Here is a 22,472-nt window from a genome sequence, read left to right on the forward strand (position 1 = left end):
AGGGTGAAAGGCCTTGGAGAGCAGTGAGAAGCCTGCAGGAGAGTGTTGTAGAAATGATTATTTCACCAAGTGAAGGAATAGATTCTAATCCTGAGAATCCATAAGGAAAGGTAAAGAGCCAGGGAAAGTGAGGATATGTTTTCGAACAGCAAGTCCACTAACTCTCCAGGTTGGAGCACTAAAAGGGTGAATGGGAGATGTGAGGGGTGAGACTGATAAGGGAGGCTGGGGCAGCCTCTGGTAGAGCCAGCCAGTGCCAGCTTAAGGAGGTTGCCCCTTATTCTTCAGTCCATAGGCAGTTTCCTTTTGTTTTGTTTTACCATTTTATTTTAGTTATTTATTTTTTCTTTTTTGGAGACAGAGTCTCACTCTGTTGCCCAGGCTTGAGTGCAGTGGTATAATCACAACCCACTGCAGCTTTGACCTCCTGGGCTCAAGTGATCCTCCCACCTAGGTCTCCTAAAGCTCTGGGATTACAGGCGTGAGCCACCACGCCTAGCCATTCTAATTATTTTTAAGTGAACAATTCACTGGCATTAAGTGCACTCACTATGTTGTGTAACCATCACCACTATTTCCAGAATGTTTTCATCATCCCCAACAGAAAAGCTCCGCACCCATTAAACCCTGGAACTTCTTAAGAGTGCTTTGAGCTGATCATGACATCGGCAGAGCTGAGGACAGGGAAGACGACCCTGGCAGCCACTTGAAGGGCATTATTCAAGTGAGGAAGGGCAGGGCATGGGGAGGGGTGAGAGACCAGTACAGTGGTCCAGGGGCAACGGCAAGCGCAGGGGGTAGGGGTCAGATCAGGAACAAGAGGAAGAGTAGCCTCTGGGAGAGAGGGGAGTCCTAGCTTCTTTCCTTCAGGGGCTGTGTGAGTCTGGGCCACCAGGACCTTCTGAGGTAGAGAAGCCAGGAGGGGGTGCTGAGCCCAGAGGACACTGCTGAGTCCAGCACTGGGCACAAGGCTGGTGAGGCACTGGCCAGCTGCCCACGCTACCAACTTTCCCTTGGGAGCCATGTCCCCAAATCTGACAGTACTTCCTGGCACACGGGCCAGAGCTATCCTGACAGCTCCCCTATGTGCAAACACCCGCTGGGCGCCTGCTCGGAGATGAAGGGTGGCTGCAGGGTGGGTCCTCACCCCGTCTCTGTGGCCACGCTCATTCCTCAGGTGCCCGCCCTCCATCTGCAGCGACTCAGCTGGAGTTAATTATGTGCCTCGCTTGTCCTCCAGCTGAGGACATGGTGGTCACTCCCCCACCTGACAGATGAGGGCTGGGCTGCTGTCACATCACTGTGACCAGGGACTCTACTCGAGGGCTCCAATTCTCCGAGCCTGGCATAAGTCCTTCTGCCTCTCTGCATCACAAGCTGCTGCAGGCACATATTTCCAGAGGCCCTTCCCAGGGGCAATTTCCCCAACACCCCGACATCTCAGGTCTGATCCCACAAACACAGTGTTGCCCACACTTGGAGGCTGTAAGGGAGTTCTGGGGTCCAGGCTGCACAAGCAGCCTTGAGCATAGCTGTGTTCCCATCTCAACATTCTGCTCCCAGGTCCCAGCTCCTCCACATCTGAGGTTCTAATGCACCTTCCCAGGGTCTAGCCCCAGGACTCAATTCTGGGTTGCCTCCCACCCCATGGCTGAGAGCCTGCTAAGGAGTCCCCAAGCCCATCACCACACTGCCTGCACAGAGGCTGGCACCTGGTGCTGCTTCTGGATTCACAGAAGAATGTGAGGCCTCTCCCTGCCTAGGAAAGGGGGCAAAGGGGTTTCAGCTTGGAACCTTGCTAGACAGACAGACCAGTAGATACCACCAAGTGCTGGGAGGGGAGAGGAGGGATTCTGGGAGGGGAGAGGAGGGATTCTGGGAGGGGAGGGAAGGGGCTCTAGGAAAGGAATTCGCTGGAGGGGTGGGGCCCAGGGAAGGCTCCTGTGGCTCTTGAGGTAGCAGTTTGGGACCAGTGCATTTAGGAGCATAACCCCTGGGGAAGCCCCTTGGCAGGACCTCTCGACCAAGTGGCTGGCACAATTTGAAGAGCAGCAGCCTTTGGAAGGCCAGAGGGAGGTGCAGACCTGCACAGGGCAGCCCATCCCCAGAGGTCAAAGTCAAAGTCCACATCTGATAGGGGAGCTCTCAGGCCTGGTCCTCCCTTTGTATAACAGGGAAGTAATGCTGGGAAGGGCTAACCATGGCACTCGAGAGAGCTGCATGGGGCAGAAGCCCAAGCCCTTTGCTAACCATGAATGCTGAAGTTATTCAGTTTGATGTGCTAGGCGTTTACTGAGGATCTCCTTCAGGCCGAGATCTGCCAGGCACTTGGCAAACAGGAGGAAACAGGTCAGAGCTCCGTTCTCAGGGAGCTCACATGCCAGCGGGGATGAGAGAGGGCACAGTCACCACAGAGGATGGTGTCTTAGTCTACTTGGGCTTCTATCACAAAAAACCACAAACTGGGCAGATTAGAAACAACAGAAATTTATTTCCAACCATTCTGGAGGCCGAAAAGTTCGAGATCAAGGCGCCAGCAGATTTGGTGTCTAGTGAAGGCTGGTTTCCTGGTTTATGGATGGTGCCTTCTGGCTGTGTCCTTACATGGCGGGAGAGGAGAACAAGCTCCCTTGCACCTCTTGTATAAGGCAGAATCCATTCATGAGGGCTCTACCCTCGTGACCTAATCACCCCGCTTCCCAAAGGCCCTACCTCCTAATACCATCACTTTGGGGGCTAGGATTTCAGCATATGACTCTGGCGGGGGGAAGGAAACATTTAGACTGTAGCAGATGGGAGAGCATACCATGAAAGGGGCAGCAGAGGGTGTGGAGTCCAGAGCCAGCCGCCAGATGCAGTGCCAGGAATCAGGGAAGCCTTCCTGCAAGGGCGGGGTGCTTGGTGCTTTTGCTGAGTCTTGATGCATAAGGAGAAGTCAGCCAAATGGACAGGGTGAAGGAGGGTGGCCTGCCATGAGCAGGGTGCCCAGGTTCCAACCACGAGGCACTCCCTGCTCAGACACAGGGAAAAGTAAGGCTACATGTGGCCCCCCACTGTCCCCTCCCCAGAACTCTGCTCCATAAACACCTGTCACAGGCTCTTGGGCCCTTTCTCAGATCCAAAGACAAAGAAAACATTACCTTCACAAATCCTGCAGACAGGACAGAAGGGCTTTTTGGGATTCATTCACTTTCATGCAGGAAAAAAGTATTACTTTTTTCTCTGAATAGCAACCTTGCTGTGAAATTGTTACTCAGTTTTCTTATTAGGTTTAACAAACCCTTCCTGAAACTTGAAAACCCCAGTTTTTATTGCAATTAAAATAAAAAAAAAAAACTAGCAGGAAAATAAATAAGGCAGACACAGAAGGACAAATACTGTATGATTCCACCTATATGAGATACCTAAGGTAGTCAAGTTCATGGAGACAGGAAGGAGAACCATGGTCACCAGGGGTGGGGGAGAGGGGACTGGGGAGCTAGTGTTTAATGAATACGAAGTTTCAGTTTGGGATGATCGGAAGTTCTGGGAATAGATAGTGGTGACAGTCATACAACAATGTAAATGTACTTAATGCTGCTGAGTTGTATATTTAAAAAATGATTAAAACTGTAAACTTATTCTGTGCACATTTTGTCACAATTAAAAAAACAATCAGGGGGCCGGGCATGGTGGCTCACACCTGTAATCCTAGCACTTTGGGAGGCCGAGGCGGGCAGATCACAAGGTCGGGAGATCGAGACCATCCTGGCTAACACGGTGAAACCCTGTCTCTACTAAAAATATAAAAAAATTAGCCAGGCGTGGTGGCAGATACCTGTAGTCCCAGCTACTTGGGAGGCTGAGGCAGGAGAATGGTGTGAACTCGGGAGGCAGAGCTTACAGTGAGCTGAGATTACACTACTGCACTCCAGCCTGGGCAACAGAGCGAGACTCTGCCTCAAAAAAAAAAAAAAAGAAAAAAGGAAGGTAATACTTTCCCCAGGACAAGTCTCCAGGCCTCTCTGAAATGCAGTTTTCTCATCTGTAAAATGGGAGGAGTAATCCATTCCCCCCATTCTTTTGTTGTTATTTTTCTGCGATAAGGTCTCACTCTGTTGCCCAGGCTGGAGTGCAGTGGCGTCATCTTAGCTCACTACAGCCTTGACCACCCAGGGCTCCAGCGATCCTCCCACCTCAGCCTCTCGAGTAGCCGGGACTACAGGCGTGAACCACCACCCCCAGCTACTTTTTTGTAATTTTTAGTAGAGATAGGGTTTCACCATGTTGCCCAGGTTGGTCTCGAACTCCTGAGTTCAAGAGATTTGCCCACCTCAGCCTCTCAAAGTGCTAGGATTACAGGCATGAACCACCATGGCCAGCCCATTCCTCCCTATTCTTTGAGCTTGGTAGGGAGAGAGAATCCATGCCTTTGTTCTCTGCCAGGTCAGTAAAGCATTTTCCAAAGGATACTTTACAAAAAAAAAAAAAACAAAAGAGAAATCAAAATGGAACTAAATAATGATATACAAAAGCACAAAATGGCCCCATATCTAGAGGGCCAATTCCTGGATGGACAGGAGGCTGGAGGTTGTATTGATAAGGAAATGAGTTGCGCGAGAGAAGGAGGTTGCCCAGAGTACACAGCAATGGAGCTGAGCCGGTCTGGGTCTCCTCCCCCAGCCCTAAGTCCTCTTTCCCCAGCCATAGGTCCCCAAACCCTTAAGAGGGTATGTGGCTTCTGCCATGACACCTGTGTCCCATCCCCTTTGCCTGGCCAAGTCCATGCATCTTGCTTTCTTCTGGAAGTCTTTGCCAGGTAAGATGCCCCTTCCATGGGCTGAGTCAGCACCCTCTGTTGGGGAAGGTCCATGGAGCCCCTGTCTCTCTCCTACATCTCTGTAGCTTAATAGTCAAGGGTCCGGCTCTGGAGCCAGATGTCTGACTTCAAGTATCCCACTTACTAGCTGAAGGACCTTGGGCAGACTTTTAACTTCAGTTTCCTTCTCCATAAACAAGGATGATATAGTGTTTACGTTATGCAGTTATGGTGAAGGTCAGATGAATTCATTCATTCAAAGGGCTGGGAAGAGTACTGGTGCCGGTGAACACTTGGGAGATGTTAGCTCTTCCGTGTACTGCCTCAAGACCCCTGCACCTGCACGCACTGAGTGCTCCTGCCTGTTTGCTGAATTTTCCCTGTTGGGGAAATAAAGCCAGTCACAGCATAGCCTTGGGGGTGGGGGCTCTGGCTTATGGGTTCCCTTCTCAGGCTTCACATTTATACAGCTGTGAAGGACCAGGACCACACCTGCCCTGTCTGGTCTCTCCTGAGGAAATGGTAGGGGGATATCCTCAAAGCCCCCCTCCCCATTTTATTCCTATAACAGCCTGGCCCAGCCCAGCCCTGCCATGGAAGGAGCGGGCGATGTGGTCACAACAGGACCATATGGGGACCTGCCCCTTGCTATTTCTCACTATTTTGGGCCAATCTGTTGACATGACAACCAGGCTTTTAGACCCTGCCGCCCAGGGCTCTGTTTCCATCCTTACGCTTGCGTTCTGCGTGACACAGCCTCCATTTACCGGCTGCCTCCATGGTTGGAGGGGCAGAGTCACAGATTCTGCAAGACCCCCTCCCCTTAACAGCTAAAGCAGGCAGCAGGTGAGACCTCCCACCGGCATCCCTACTTCCAATATGCATGGGAACAGGCAGCTCCCCTCCCCAAAGCCTGCAGGCCTTAGGCAAGCACAGAGGGAGGTCAGGCGACCACCTAGAAGCTTTGCACGAAACCCCAGGGCTGACTCACCTTCCCCAGCCAGGAGCTGATAAGGCCCATCCCCATGCTGTGTTCAGTCTCCAGATACTCATATTTTAGGAAATATTAGGTCAACAAGGGATCCCAGGGGTTGTCTGGGCCAAGCGCTGCATTGTGAACCCAAGTAGTGCAGCTTATCTGAGATCTATAGGCCCCCACCCCTGTCAGCCCAGGATTCAGGCCACCCCACCAAGATTCCATACATGTTGCTCGAAAATAGATGGCAAAGAGTGTGTGTGTTCTCCTGCACAACAGAGCACACAGAATTTTATTCTTATGCCGGGAACTCTGTGATCACAAACAACATGCCAGGGACAACATGCACGGGCTGAGTGCCCCCTAGGGTGGCAATAACAGCAGCCAGAAATAATAATAATAGCACTCAGCTCCTGAAGCTTGCTATGCGGCAGGGAAAATCCTGCACACTTCACAAGCATCATCTCATGAAGCTGCATGTCCACAGCAACGCCCATTTTACAAAGGTGGAAAGAGAAGCTCAAAGAGTTTACATAACCAACTCCAGGACACACAGACAGCAGGAGGGAAGCTGGGCTTGGGGCCAGCCTGTCTGTGCACTCACCCACAACCTCATGAATCTTGGTGGTGGGGGAGGCTCGAGGATGAAGTGGCAGCAAGCATCACTGCCTTCCCAGAATCCCCACAGCCACCTGGGGTGAGGGCACAGGTAACGAAATTTCCAGCAACGAACTCAGAGCAATAAGAAAAAATGCTGGGGAGGGGAAGGGTAGATGATACGGAAAAGCAGGGAAGAGAGTATTCACTTATAAGTAAGTTCTTTTTATTTTATTTATTTTCATGTTTTTGGAGACAGAGTCTTACTCTGGAGTGCAGTGGTGCAATCTTGGCTCACTGTAACCTCTGCCTCCTGTGTTCAAGCCAACTCTACTGCCTCAGCCTTCCAAGTAGCTGGGATTACAGGCATGCATCACCACCTCCAGCTAACTTTTTGTATTTTTAATAGAAATGGGGTTTCACCATGTTGCCCAGGCTGGTCTTGAACTCCTGAGCTCAGGCAATCCACCTGCCTTGGCCTCCCAAAGTGCTAGGATTACAGGTGCGAGCCACCGCGCCCAGCCTACTTATAAGCAAGTTCTAAGAGCTGTACCCTGAGCTAGGCTCATTCAGAGACAACATCTATCTGAAAAATTTCTTTCTTAGAAGAGGCCAGTGACTAGAACTGGAGGAGGCCAGAGAGACATCTTGGAGGAGGAGGCTTTTGAAAAGGAAGGACAGGAGTGTCTTCATTTTCCACAGTTCAGGAACTGCATCATCTACTCTACAGGTAGAAAGTAAAAAATTCGTATGCCGCACCCACTGCATCCTCCACACTCTCTAGAAACAGGGTCAACACAAAACGACACAGGGAGATCTACTGTTAATACTATGCATAAAGAAGAAAACGAAGGAATTTCGCTAGGAGGCTGGCGGGTGCAGTCAGCTGAAATAAATAAATTAAAATGCGGCATTGTTGTCTCTGTGTACATTTGTTTTAATTACTGTTTACTGAAAAACTAAAACTTCACATAGGGAAGAAGAAAAAAAAAGTCCCCAAACGTGCATAACCAGTGTCTGTACGACAGATCTAACTTGGGGCGGGTGGGGTAGGACTTTCGTCTTCAGCTGTCACAGCAGCACCCAGCCAGGGGTGCGCACACAGCAGATCAAGCATCTGGAATGGGCTTCCACATGGCTGGCAGACGCTTGGACCTAAAAGCTCATCCAGCGAGCATGAACCCAGCTACCTAGGAGGCGGCATCACACAGCAACCCAGCCTCCGAGCCCGCCCACAGGCCACATGGGATGGGCAGAATTTTCCCTGTTCCATCACAGTACACCACATGTCCTCTATATGGTTTTCACTCTGTCTTTTATTAACGAGCCTCTTGTAGACACAAATGGCTCCCCCGCCCCCTACCTCCTTATCGCCCTGGAGTGGACCTACCTGAAGGCAAGAACCATGCCTGTGCCACCTTTCTTGGGCCTGGCCCTGAGCTCAGGCTGCCGGGAGACAAGACGGCACCCCCAGCTGCTGCCATCTGTGGGGAATGGCAGAGAAGGCCTGATTCCTGGGTGGGATCTTTGGTGGCCTTGAAGGTGAGGACTCCAACCTGGGACTCTCAAACTCAGTTCCTCAGGAGGCCTCTTGAAGAAAGACTGATATGGCATGGCCTGCTGGGCAGGGCTCTGAGTCCCCACCACCATTTAACCAGGAGGGTTCCCTTCTGGAGATTTTGTATGTGAACTTCCAGCAAAGTGTGTTGGAATGGAGGGTTCTGTACCCAAGCAGACCAATGAACACCAGGAGACTAGAGCAGCCCCCTGAGGGCTTCGCCGTAGCGGCTGGGCCTCACTCCATCACCTGGGGTCCTCTCAACCTAGGACCTGCAATGGGCACACTAGGCCTGTTTAGCAAATGGACAGAGAAAACAAAACAAAACCTCTCAAGAAACAAGTTTAATCTTAAAGTTTCAACACAGGGTGAGGGGTCAGTGTTTTCTCCTGACCCGATGGAGGTTGAATTACACATGATATTCAATCCCAGGCTGAGGGGGCCACCTCTGTCCTACGGAGCATGTGGCCCCAGGCCCCTCAGACACAGCATGCAGTGGTGCTGACGGGCTCTGAGCGGGGCACACAGGTATACAGTGACCTGCCCAAGAAGGCTCAGGTATAAAACTCAGGACACAAAACAGACCTGGGCACCCCACCCCACATGGCACCAGGAGGCTTTGACCAAGTCGAGAAGAGGGGGACAGGACAGTGTCTGAATTAGAAGGTGAGGTAGGAATGCCAGGGAGAGATGGGGATGGGTACAAGACAGTTTGAGGACTGACCAGCCCGGTCTGGCTGAGGCAGACGGTAGGAGAAATGGGCAGAGCCGGAGCGCCCAAGTATGAATAGAAACCCGCCTGGATGCAGAGGGTGGGAATGCGAAGAGTCAATTAAGCAAGGGACAGGCATGCGCTGGCTAATTGCTGAAGCTGGGGGATGGGCTCATGGAGGCAGCTTATCCTACTCTTTCTACTGAAGCATCCATCTGAAATCATCCATCATAAAAAGCTCAAGAAAAAATAAGAGGAACAAGGAAGGGCCGTGCGGCCCCCCAAATCTCCCCTTTTCTCATTTCAATGATTCCAGGCACATCTGCAGGCCCAAATCACAGCTAAGACAACAGGCATCGGGGCTACAAAGATGGAACAGCTCCTCTTTCTCTGCTGGGCAGAGCACTTCTTCCCAGGGAGTATTTCTAGCTGACCTCCCCACTCCAATAGCATCAACCATCATCTATAGGCTGATGACCCCAAATCCTAACCTCCACCTCCCTGAAGCTCCAGACCACACATCTCCACCTGGGTGACCCACGGGTCCAAACCTGGACTTGCCATCTTCCCCTAAAATGTGATCAGTGTCCCAGAAGGTGGAATACAGATGTGACTGAGTGAGAGAGGGGCTCTAGATTCTGACTCTGAGAAACCTGCTTTCTCTGCATAAGCCTTCTGGATAGGCATGGTGCCCAGCAAGTGCCCAGTACAAAGAAGGGCTCAGTAAACATCAGCTGTCACCATGACTATTGTTATTTGCATTCGTGTTAGTATCAACTTTCACCTCTGCAGGTTCCCCAAGGCAGAAAACTGGGAGCTGTCCAAGACTCCATTGTTGCATGGCCCCTCGCACCTAGCCAGCCTCAAGTCCTGTATGTTCTACTCGCTGAGTATCCACAGAACCATGCGAGCCTCTGCACCACACCGCCACGTGCTTGTGTCTGGCCTCACTGTGGCAGGTGACTCTGCTTCCAGGCCTGCTGTCTCTCCTCTGCTTCCAGGCCTGCTGTCTCTCCTCTGCTGGTCACGTCCCCTCCAGAGTGATCTCCCTAAAATGAAAAGCTTATCACATCCCTCACTGATCAAAAGGCTTTCATGGCCCTCTGGTCCCCTAGTGAGCACCCTCTCACTGTGCTTTCCAAGGCTCAGCTCACATGTCACTTTCTGCTCCAAATCCTCTCTGATCCCAGTAAACAGGACTGACCGCTTCCACCCTGTGCCCCGCTGACCTCATACAAACTTCTACAATAATAACAGTGTTGCCCAGACTGTCATAAAACATACAATTTCCAAACAAAACAAAACGTATCAGAATACCAATGTAGATTGTCAAATTTTATTTTCTCAAGTAAGGCCATTAAAAAACAAAACAAGGGCTGGGTGCAGTGGTTCACACCTGTAATCCCAACACTTTGGGAGGCCAAAGAGGAAGGATCATTTGAGGCCAGGAGTTTGGGACCAGCCTGGGCAACAGAGTGAGACCTCGTCTCCACAAAAAAAAATTGAAATTAGCCACGCGTGGTGGTGCACATCTGTAGTCCCAGCTACTTGGGAGGCTAAGGTGGGAGGATCACTTGAGACTAGGAGGTACAGCCTGCAGTAAGCTATAAAATGCCACTGCACTCCAACCTGGAAGATGAAGCAAGACCCTGTCTCTTAAAAAAAAGAAAATAATAATGAAATAAATAAATCAATAAACAAATCCTAATGTCTGCTATCACCACAATTTCATTTTGGAAAGGACATGATAAGAAGGGAGGAGGAGGGAAGGAAGGGCACCATCTCAAAGTGAGGGGTGTTCTTTAAAACAACAAAGTTAGCTCTAGTGAAAACTTATCCTTATTTTCCTCAGGGCACCATGGTCTCTTGAAGCTCTGTTAAGGACAGTATGGGCCAAGGGCTGGTCATTGTGAATGTTTCCTGGTTTGTTCCCATATCCCACTGGAGGCTGTGACTTTCAGGTGGGCACTGCCAGGCTGAGCCGGGAGATACAAGTGTGAGGTAGTGGATGTCAAGCCCCAGCTGCCTGCGATTGTCAAAGTCAAGCACAGTGCAAACAGTGTGACCAAAGGGAAGACCCCTAGCTGAGTTGCTGAGTTGGTTTTAGAAAGATGTTACTTGAACAGCTCTCTCTTTTATTTTTTATTATTTTTTTGAGACAGAGTCTTGCTCTGTCACCCAGGCCGGAGTGCAGTGGTATGATGACAGCTCACTGCAGCCTCAACCTCCCGGGCTCAAGCAATCCTCCCTCCTCAGCCTCCTAAGTAGCTGGGACCACAGGCTTGTACCACCATGCCTGGTTAATTTTTTTTTTAAATGGTTGGTGGCCAGGTGTGGTGGCTCACGCTTGTAATCCCAGTACTTTGGGAGGCCGAGGCAGGTGGATCACGAGGTCAGGAGTTTGAGTCCAGCCTGGCCAACACAGTGAAACTACGCCTCTACTAAAAATATGAAAATTAGCTGGGCGTGGTGGCAGGCACCCATAATCCCAGCTACTCGGGAGGCTGAGGCAGGAGAATCGCTTGAATCTGGGAGGCAGAGGTTGCAGTGAGCCAAGATTGCATCACTGTACTCCAGCCTGGGCAACAGAGCTAGACTCCATCTCAAAAAAAAAAAAAAAAAAAAAAAATTGGTAAAGGTCTCATTACGTTGCTTAGGCTGGTCTTGAACTCCTGAGCTCAAATGATCCTCCCTCCTTCACCTCCCAAAGTGCTGGGATTATAAGTGCGAGCCACTGCACCCGGCCTACAACTCCTCTTTCTAATATCGCTCAGGAAACACACCCTGCAATAACGATGATCATAATAATCATAAAACAAACCTGCCCAAGCACTAGGGAACAATTTGAAATTGTTAATTGATTCGGTGGGGGAGGAAAAAACTGGAGGAAAGAGAGCGGAAATTCTCACGGAGATGCTCGGTTTCTTTTTTTAGCAAACTACCTCATACCTGCCACAGTCTTCCCTGAAACACCCAAGCGTTCACTGAATTCCACAACGTGGGGCCATAGTCTGTAGTGGAGAGTTCAATATGCTACAATCAGAAGCAGACATGGCCTGGGTTCAGCTGTGTGGCCTCAGGCAAGTCACTTTGCTTCTCTGGGCCTTCCAATCCTATCTACAAAGGGTAGTGATTCCTTATCGAGCTGTAGGGAGGGCCGGAGACACAGGAAAACACAGGCTCTGGAAACACGAGGACTTGGCCACCCCAAGGGACTGCTGCTGGTATTCTTGTTGCTGCTAAGAAGACTGAATGCTCAGCAAGTCTGGACTAAGAGAGAAATGGGTTTCATGTCAATAAATACGCCCACTCTCTCTGCCCTGTCTCCTACAGAGCACCTCATTTCATTTGCCAAGGCATTCCCTGTTTCAGAAAGATAAACAAGATCCCTGAAGGCTGGAAATCATTCTTCCAGCAACTTCCTCATTGCCCGCTACAACTAAGATCTGGGTGGACATTCTCATGCAAAGGATTTGGTCTGAAACTTTTCCACTGTGTTTCCTCAATGGCCAAGGTTCATTCATGCTAGAGAGAGGAGGAATTTAATATTGCTAATTACTTTTTAGGGAGCAGTTTCATCCTGGAAATTTTGAAATTGATTTCTTATCCAGTTTCCCCTTGGTTGATATTATTCTCTCAAGATCCTTACTGAGCCTTCCAACAACACTTTTTTTATTCTCCTTCATGTTCCAGCTCTACGTTTGCTTTTTTTGTCCCTCCTCAAGGGCAAGGATCGCCTCTCTGATTTTTGCCTCCCACCCTGGGCCTGGCCCATGAGTGAGGCTCCACTGGTGCCCTAGAAACAAAGACACGAAGATGTGATTTTCCCTGAGCATGCTTTCTGCAACTGCAGCTCAGAAATCTCAAATGGTTCAAGATAAGAAACTGGCCCAAAGCTGATTAATTTTGCAAAACAGACCTTCCAGGGTAGCACACAAGATCTTCAGAAAGAATATTCTGGTTTTTGCTTCCCACTGAGAGCTTCAGGGACCATAATTAGAGCAGCATGGAGCAACAGACTCCGCTCTGGTTCACTAAACCCCAAGAACCTTCCTCCCAACACGGACAAAAATAACGTCTCGTTGCATCTGAAAATATCACCTAGAATTCAGATGTGTGCTCTCTCATTGTGTTCTGTGCATTTTTAAGCAGTTCTGTTTGGCTGGATTTTGACAGCTGGAAGCTGAGGCTTGGAGACCCGCCCGGGCGCAGGGTGGTGCTTTTCAAAGATGTAGACCACTGCATCAGAACTACCCGGGGGCTTGTTAAAATGCCACTTCCCAAGCGCTATTCCAGACCTACCAAATCGGATTCTCGAGGGCTGCTCCATTTTTAATACACATCCCTGATGATCCGGGTACACACTAGAGTTTGAGATGCCAGCTCATTTTCCTGCCAAGGAGCTTTGCTTATTCCCCCACCCAACCTCCTACACACACCCATTTCGTCGGCTTTATTGAGCAACAGTTTCTGCAGGACAGGACATCCATGCAGCTCTATGGAGTCACAGACTGCAGGTTCACCAAAGTTCTCAGTGTCTTGGTCTCTGCTCCAACATCACCCTCACCCTTCCTAAAATAGCCACCCTTTGGGCTCCTAATGTTTGCTTTTGTTCCAGAAGATTGTGTTGTCATGCTTTTCCCTTCTACCCACAACATGGAGAAGGCTGGGCAGAGCAGGGCCTCAGAAATTGCTTACTGATTGACCAACACCTGCATGAACTGGAATACTCACTGGAAGATTGGTTCTTACATATGCATTTGTTTTGAATGCTGGCTGGATGCTCATACTAACAGCGACAACAATGGTAATCATAATAATCATAACGCTGGTGATAAAGACCTTTATGTAAGGCCCTTTCCAGGTTACAAAGATATATCACACATTTTCCCCTTGACAGTCATCTGTAACACTCAAAACAAACATTATCACACCCACTTTACAAATGGCAAACTGAGGCTTGGAGACATTAAGTGGCTTTCCTGAGGACTCACAACCAGTTGCTTGCGGGGCTGTTACTCCAATGTAGACCTCTCAACTCCCAGGAGTCAATCATTCTTTCCCTGATCCAGTAAATAATGACTGAGCCCCCACGATATGCTATTCACTACACCAGAGCTAAGGACCAAGAGCCAATGCTGACGAGGTCCCTGTCTTCCTGGTCTCCCAGCCACATCGTCCCTAATGACATGGAAGCTGTCATCAGCCAGGAGACAAGATATATAAATGGCAAGGCAACAAGGCATAACAGAACAAGTCAGGGCGTGCCCATGAGACGAAACCAGGGCAGCAGTGCCCCTCTCCTTCTGTTGAGGCCTCCACAGGGATGTGCAGTGCAACAACGGAGCAGCCAGGCCACCATCCCCAGGTCAGGTTTGCAACTGCAACTGCCCTGCCAGTCTCAGGTGCTGTGAGCCGCAGAACTTGGAGGCAACAAGGGGAGCACCGCTCTCAGCATGAACAGGGGGATTTTTCAGAAAGGGTAGAGCAAGGTGGCCTTGGTACAAGCTGCCATTCCCCAGGATGGTGCTGCAGATCTGCAGTGGGACACTCGCCACCCTGAGGCTAAGCTTACGTCTGCGTCTTGGGCTATGGACTCTCACCTGCCTTATGGAGCTACTGTGATGCCCACATGAACGTGATGGGGAAACCCACAAGCCCAGCTTGAGGTCAGCAATCACCATGATTCCTCAGGGCCCACTTCCTTTTCTTAATGGATCTTCTAAGGGTCTAGAGACTGTTGCTGCCATTTGGGGCCATGGCAAGTAGTGCCTCTAGGACGCCCTGTTACCTTCACATCTTTCTTTAACTGAGGCTTCAAACCGTGTGACACAAGCAGACTAGCCATAAGACCCCAGCACATCACTTAACCTCGTAGCATCCCATTTCTTCACCTGTAATTCGGGATAATGGAACTGCTCTCCTCGAGTTCACGTGAGGATTTAAAGGGTAAATACATACAAACTGCTTGGAATAATGCCTGGCACATCAGAAGCACTATGGTGTCTACTATCTTTTTTTTTTTTTTTTTTTTTTTTTGAGATGGCGTCTCACTCTCTTGTCCAGGCTGGAGTGCAATGGCGTAATCTCGGCTCACCACAACCTCCGCCTCCCAGGTTCAAGCGATTCTCCTGCCTCAGCCTCCCGAGTAGCTGGGATTACAGGCATGTGGTAACATGCCTGGCTAATTTTGTGTTTTTAGTGGAGACAGGTTTTCTCCATGTTGGTCAGGCCAACCTCAGGTGCTCAGCCCAGTTCCGCCCCCTAAAGTGCTGGGATTACAGACGTGAGCCACTGTGCCCGGCCTATTATCATTTTTTTATTATCACTTCCCTTTTTCTTAAAAAAAAAAAAGTCCAAACAGTGCAAGATACGCTGCTGCTGAGGAGAGGAGCGCCAACAGCAGCACCATGGGAGGTTCGATTGATCCACATGAATTCCTCGGGGTTCAGACTTAAGGCTCATCTTCTTCCTGCTCGTCCGCGGCTCCACTGGCAACCAAACCGCCACTAGCCTCATGTCGCTTCGGTATCTCAACAGAAGAACCTTGAAGGCTATGTGGGATTTGCCAATCTCCCAAATCAAGTATACAGAAAATCAATTAAGAGATCTGGTTTTGAATTCATGCTATGGTAGTGGATGGAACAATCCAAAGTTTTAATCAGAGAAGGTGGTGTTCAGTTGCTGCTCACAATAGTTGATACCCCAGGATTTGGAGATGCAGTGGATAATAGTAATTGCTGGCAGCCTTACAATAGGCTGCATTAGTAGTAATTTGAGGACTACCTAAATGCAGAATCTCGAGTGGACAGACGTCAGATGCCTGATAACAGGGTGCAGTGTTGTTTATACTTCATTGCTCCTTCAGGACATGGACTTAAACCATTGAATATTGAGTTTATGAAGTGTTTGCACGAAAGAGTATCATCTCACTTATTGCCAAAGCAGACACACTCACACCAGAGGAATACTAACAGTTTAAAAACAGATAATGAAAGAAATCCAAGAACATAACATTAAAATATATGAATTTCTAGAAACAGATAATAAAGAAGAAAATAAACTTGTTAAAAAGATAAAGGACCATTTACCTGTTGCTGTGGTAGGTAGTAATACTATCACTGAAGTTAATGGCAAAACAATCAGAGGAAGGCTGTATCCTTGGGGTATTGCTGAAGTTGAAAATGGTGAACATTGTGATTTTACAATTCTAAGAAATATGTTGATAAGAACACACATGCGGGACTTGAAAGATGTTACTAATAATGTCCACTATGAGAACTACAGAAGCAAAAAACTGGCAGCTGTGACTTATAATGGAATTGATAACGACAAGAAAAAAGGGCAGCTGACTGAGAGCCCTCCGGCACAAATGGAAGAGGAAAGAAGAGAGCATGTAGCTAAAATGAAGAAGATGGAGCTGGAGATGGAGCAGATGTTGGAGATGAAGGTCAAAGAAAAAGTTCAAAATTGAAGAACTCTGAAGCTGAGCTCCAGCGGCACCACGAGCAAATGAAAAATAATTTGGAAGCACAGCATAAAGAATTAGAGGAAAAACGTCAAAGGACGAGAAAGCAAACCGGGAAGCTCAACAACGTATTTTAGAACAACAGAACTCTTCGAGAACCTTGGAAAAGAACAAGATGAAAGGAAGATCTTTTAAACTCTCTATTGACCACCAGTTACATATTAGCTGCCAATATGCCAGCTTGGACATCAGTGTTTGTTGGATCCGTTTGACCAATTTGCGCGTTTTATCTAGAATGATGGATTTAACAGCATGACAAACATTATTTTTGTTGTTGTTCTTGATGGAGATTAAGATGCCTTCAATTGTCTATAGGGTGTTGTGTGCTTAGTAACAGCTCTACCTTTCCTACTTTTTCTTTTTCTTTTTTAATTAAACAGATTATCTTCAGTTGAATGCAAGAGAACATTTTACTGTTGTACAATCATGTTCTGACGGTTTGATTGTTTACAGGATATTCCAAAATAAAAGGACTCTGGAAGGTTTTCATGGAGGACAAAAGGCCATAATATGATGCAAACTATGCTTCTCTATGATAATTATAATACAAAGGTTCCATTCAGTGCAGCATATACAATGATGTAATTTAGTATAACACAGTTGACCCTATGTTTTGACACTTCCATTGTTTAAAAATACACATGGAAAAAAAACCCTATATGCTTATAGTGCACCCAGAGCTTTTTTATAACACCCTCTTTTTGTTTGTTTGTTTTGGATTTTTTAAATATATATTATTCTCATTTAGTGTCCTCTTTAGCCAGAATCTCATTACTACTTCATTTTTGTAATAACATTTAATTTAGATAGTGTCCATATATTGGCCCTGCTAAAATAGAATATAGCATCTTCCGTATGGTAGGAGCCAACAAGGAAACTTTAACTCCTTTTTACACTTTATGGTAAGTAGCAGGGGGGAAAATGCATGTATAGATCATTTCCAGGCAAAATTGTGAAGCTAATGACCAACCTGTTTCTACCTATATGCAGTCTCTTAATTTACTAGAAATGGGAATCACTGCCTCTTGAAGAGAAAAAAGTCACCATTCTGCATTTAGCTGTATTCATATATTGCATTTCTGTATTTTTTGTTTGTATTGTAAAAAATTCACATAATAAACGATGTTGTGATGTAAAAAAAAAAAGTACAAACAACATGCATCAGTGGAGAATCTCTGCAACTAACACAGAATCATTTCTTATAAAACCATTGTTCCATTTCCTACAGACTGGCATCTCAGACAGCCTGAATTCTGCCCCCACTCCCATCCAGCTCCTCCGTCACCCACCTCAGGTGCCCTACATCACAGTCATCTTGCAGCTGGCATTTCCCAAGCAGAATTTATCTTTTGCCACTTCTGTGCCTTTGCTCCTCACCTCCCCCCAGTTTCTTGCACCTCGAATGCCCTTTCCCTTCCACCTATGAAATCCAAAGCATGCCCATATTTCAAGTGAATGTCGGGGAGGAGTGGGAATGGTCTCCTGACATTTCATTGGGTGATTTTTCCACATAACAGAGCACCTAACTCCTCTCAGCTATAACCCATCTGGGAGGGCTGAGCCCTAAGCCCTAAGCAATGAGTGGCAAGACTGGTTGAAGGGCAGGTCTCCAAGGTGGGTTTCTGGCAGTAAGCAGGGCATGGTTCAGGGGAGACGGTGCTAAGGGCCTCCAGCTTTTGGCCCCCTCAGAAGGGTGGGTCTGCCGGGAGTGGCCTGGGGCAGAGCTGGGCTCCAGGATCCCTGGGTGCCAGTGGCATAGCCCTTACATCCTCAAAGTCATTGTGATGCCCCGTCTGCTACCCTACTCAGTCTGTGCAGACACTGAGGGCTCCAAACCCAGGCTCAGGGCCAGGACACTGTGCAGTGAGTGGTGCTAGTGGTTCTGAAGAGGGCTTGCCATGGCAGCACTGGGAGGCTGTTTCCACAAGCCAAAAGGGCAGAGAGGCCATGGCCAAGGTCAGAAACCCAGACACGGAGGCTGCACTCGGCAATGAAGGGGACATAGAAGCATGTGGATGTCAGGGGCTATGGCTCACCATGCCCCAAACCAAACTCCTGTCCTTCCTGTGCCCCTCTCCCAAATGCCTCATTTCAGTGAACAGCACCCATCCTCCATCCACCCGGCCTAGGAAGGCAGTGCAGCCTGCCAAGGGCTCCAGAGCCTGCTGCCTGGACTCAACTCCCACTTGGTGGCTTGACAGCAGGCCCATTTAACCTCTCTGAGCCTCAGTTTCCTGCCTATAAAGAGAGGATGACAATAGTGCCTATCTCATGGGGTTTAAAATGAGTCAACCCGTCTGGAGCAGTCAGGACACAGAGCCTGGCCCACAGCCTGCACTACGTGAGGGCTCACTTCTATAGTCAGGTCCTTAGCACGGTCCTGGCTGAAAGGCAGCCTGCAAAAATATGCATCCATGCCCTAACTCCTGGAACTGTGAATGCTGCCTTATATGGTAAAAGAGGGAATATTACCTTACATGGCAAAAATGTGATTTAGTGAAGGCTTTTGAGAGGAGGAGCTTATCCTGTAATACCCAGGTAGGCTATAAATCTCATGAGTGAGGCAGAAATAGACTTAGACTAGACAGGCAGAAGACAGGAGACAATGTGACCAGGGAGGCAGAGATTGGAACCACACAGACCCGAGTCAGGGAATGCCAACAGTGACCAAAAGCAGGGAGAGGCACAGAAGGACTGGTTTTCCCCCAGGGGCTCCAGAGAGAGCCTGGCCCAGCCAAGGCTTGATTTCAGACTTCTGGCCTCCAGGACTGTAACAGAAAAAAACGTGTGCTCTTTTCAGCCACCCTGTTTGTGGCAATTTGTTCTGGCAGCCACAGGAAGCAAATACAAGGTGCCTCCTTAATCCCAGTTACTCTGGAAACTGAGGCAAGAGAATTGCTTGAACCCGGGAGGCAAAGGTTGCAGTGAGCAGAGATTGCACCACTGCACTCCAGCCTGGGTGAAAGAATGAGACTCTGTCTCAAAAACAAACAAACAACAACAACAAAAACAAGGTGCCTCCTTGACATCACTCTCCCCACCTTCCACTGCTTTCTCAAGTCTCTCTCTGTCCAGGGAGGTCGTTCCTCTCTGCTGCCTACAGAACCACCATCCTGTCCTCTCCCAACTGGGCTACTTCCACCCAACAATGGGCTCCTCAGCCCCCAACACCAGCCTGAGATAAAGACTGGGATAAAGATCAATGCCACTACCCTGCCTCCCACCCTGTAAGGCCCTGCATGGCATGGCCACTGCCACTTCCACTGCCTACCTTGTCCCTAGGTCACCCTGGTGTCTTAGGCTTCAGTCACAGTCCCTTGTAGTTGCCATGTCTTCTTCAGCCATGGAGCCACCACACTTACTGTCACCCCATCCCATCCCTGCCCTACCTATTTCCTACTTGAGCTTCTCCAACAATGAAAACTGCTATGGATTCCTTCGTCACATCCCAAGTGCACCCTAGGAATGAATGAATGAATGAATGAATGAAAGAAATTGGAAGATTCATATATCCCAGGCATAGTTAATTGGACAAGGTATGTAAACCCAAGCCATAGGCTAGCTGCTGACCGGTAACCTTGCAGGCCCAGGAAAAATGAGCTGGCAAGGCAGAGATTTTCTCTCTTGAGAATCTGGATTTGGAAATGTTAAGAAAATGAGAAAGTGCTCTTCAGAGCACACATCACTTTCTTAGAAAAGCCTCCCTAATTCTGGGTAGGTTCCCCAGCCACGCACACTCCTACCACCGTGTACCTTGCCCTCATGGCTGTGGTCACACTACATCTGTCTGCCTCACTAGACCCCATGTTCCATGGCAGCCTTGTTCAGCACTGCTTCCCTGGTGCAACCAAGGAGTGAATGAATGAATGGCAATTGACCGAGGAGCCATGTGAGTTCATCTCACAACAGAGCTGGAGACTACACCAGGAGAATGATTCATTCCAGAATCCAGGAGGTGGAGAACAGGCCTGCTCAGTTCCTGGCTGGTCTATCCAAACCCATCTTCGAGGCTCTATCTGGGCTCTGCCCAGGAAGAGAGAAGGGACCACCTGCAGAGTGTCCCCAGAGTCAGCCAGTCTGGAGAGCGGACAGCCAATTATATCCCACGAGTTTTGGCTGCAGAGCCTATAGCTGTTCAGCCAGTAGAAGGGCCCCCTCAGGCCCAGCATGGCCTGCACAGCTCTGATGGGCTCTCAGCGGCAGAGAGCACAGATGCGGTGTGTTTGGTTCCAGAGGAAAGGACCAGAACTAGAATACGGGGGCTGGGGCAGAAAACTACAGGGAGGCAGGCACCAGATGGAGAATAATGACATTTTTTTCAAAGCCAAGCCTATGCTTGGATGCAACAGAAAGGTGGCCGGTCAGCCAGTCCTGGAGCTGTCCAGGTGTTAGATGCCCACCTGTGTGACAGACTTAGGAGGGATTCAAGCACTAGAGGGCCCCTCTAACCCAGAGAGTCTGCGGTTTTGTTCTCACTATCACAGTTATATACATTCTAATGTGCTGTCACAGCCTCATCTGTTTCCTGGAGAATGTGACAAGCACTGTTTTATGAAGAAAGTAAACAAAAGAATCCCAGCCAAGGTGGTATCGCAAATTAAATTCACATTTTGAGGTCTCCTCCTCCTTGCTGTAACAAACACACAGCAATGATAGCTGAAATACAAAAATAGAAAATTTGAAGACATAGCATTACTCAAAAATAAAATTCTCAAGGGGGGAAAGAAAAAACCACAACATGGTAAGTGGAGATGAGGCTGCAGGCTTGATGGGCTCTGAGTGCAATACAGAGAGAAGTGCCTGGCATTGACAATTCTCTGGGGTAACAGAGACTCATAGCACCCCCAAGGAAAGGTGGGGGCCAGAGCCACAATCAATGCAAAAGAGAACTGGAGTCAAGCTCACTATCTGAAGCAAAGAGTTGGAGCAGAGCCGGTAGAGAAGGGCTTCCTCTGCTCCAGAGGAAAGCTGGGATGAAGTTCTACCAACTGCTATCTGCTGCCTCAGCCCACAGGAAGCTGCACGCTCTGGATGGCAGGGCAAGGTGGAAAACAGTGACAGATGGAATGCAAATATGGCCAGTTACCCCTTCCTATACCCATGGCCTTTGGAATGACTTCGAATCTCCTACCATCAAAAGTCGAGTTTGTACCCATGACCAGTTTATGCCTATAATTCCAATACCTTGGGAGGCCAAGGTGGGAGGATCACTTGAAGCCATGAGTTTGAGACCAGCCTGGGCAACATGATGAGACCCAATCTCTAAAAACATTTTAAAAAATTAGCCAGGCGGCCGGGCGCGGTGGCTCAAGCCTGTAATCCCAGCACTTTGGGAGGCCGAGACGGGCGGATCACGAGGTCAGGAGATCGAGACCATCCTGGCTAACACGGTGAAACCCCGTCTCTACTAAAAATACAAAAACTAGCCGGGCGAAGTGGCGGGCGCCTGTAGTCCCAGCTACTCGGGAGGCTGAGGCAGGAGAATGGCGTAAACTCGGGAGGTGGAGCTTGCAGTGAGCTGAGATCTGGCCACTGCACTCCAGTCCGGGCAACAGAGCGAGACTCCGCCTCAAAAAAAAAAAAAAAAAAAAAAAATTAGCCAGGCATGGTGGTACACACCTGTAGTCCCAGCTAATCAGGAGGCTGAGGCACAAGAATTGCTTGAGCCCAGTAGATTGAGGTTACAGTGAGCCATGATTGTACCACTGCACTCCAGCCTCAGTGACTGAGAAAGACCCTGTCTCAGGGGGTAAAAAAAAAGCTGGAGGTGGGTAGAGTCTACTTTCCCACCTTTTGAATCTGGGCTGGCCTTGTGACTTGATGTGGCCAAAAGAATATGATAAAAGTGAGAGGAAGCCTGTTCCAGGCATAGGCCTCAAGAGTTACCAGAAAAAGACAGTTTCTAAGGAGTCAATAACTGGATGGACAGCAGACATCTCTTCAGCAACAAGAGGCCCAAAAGACAAATTCTGAAGGGAAATAACTGCATGCCTGGAATTCTGAACTCTGCTAAAGCAGTATTCAAAAGTGAGATGAAAATGGAGACCTTTTAAGACACCCAAATGTTAAGAGTGTTGACCATCCTTGGCACTCACCATATGCGCTGAGTATAACTTGAGAATTAACTCAGCTGGAAGAAAAGGGAACCCAGAAGAAGGAATGGGGCACAAAAACAGTGGCGAGAAAAAGCATTAGGAAAATGTGTCGGCGAAGTTAATGAGGTACTAACTATAACACAAAAATAATAACAACTAAAATTTTCGGAACCAAAATTCTAGGAAACAACGATAGAACAGGTATTAG

The 22,472-nt window shown here is 48.7% G+C and overlaps 1 protein-coding gene and 1 pseudogene across 1 annotated transcript in view; one reads left to right on the top strand and one right to left on the bottom strand.

Annotated features, from left to right (window-relative positions):
• Positions 1-22,472, bottom strand: part of GABBR2 (gamma-aminobutyric acid type B receptor subunit 2) — a 420,626-nt gene that overhangs the window by 304,476 nt on the left and 93,678 nt on the right. The gene's annotated exons all lie outside the window — the stretch shown is intronic.
• LOC104657784 lies at positions 7,669-16,425 on the top strand (annotated as a pseudogene).

Source organism: Rhinopithecus roxellana, chromosome 16 (assembly GCF_007565055.1).
Source record: "Rhinopithecus roxellana isolate Shanxi Qingling chromosome 16, ASM756505v1, whole genome shotgun sequence".
Classification (NCBI taxonomy): Eukaryota; Metazoa; Chordata; class Mammalia; order Primates; family Cercopithecidae; genus Rhinopithecus; species Rhinopithecus roxellana.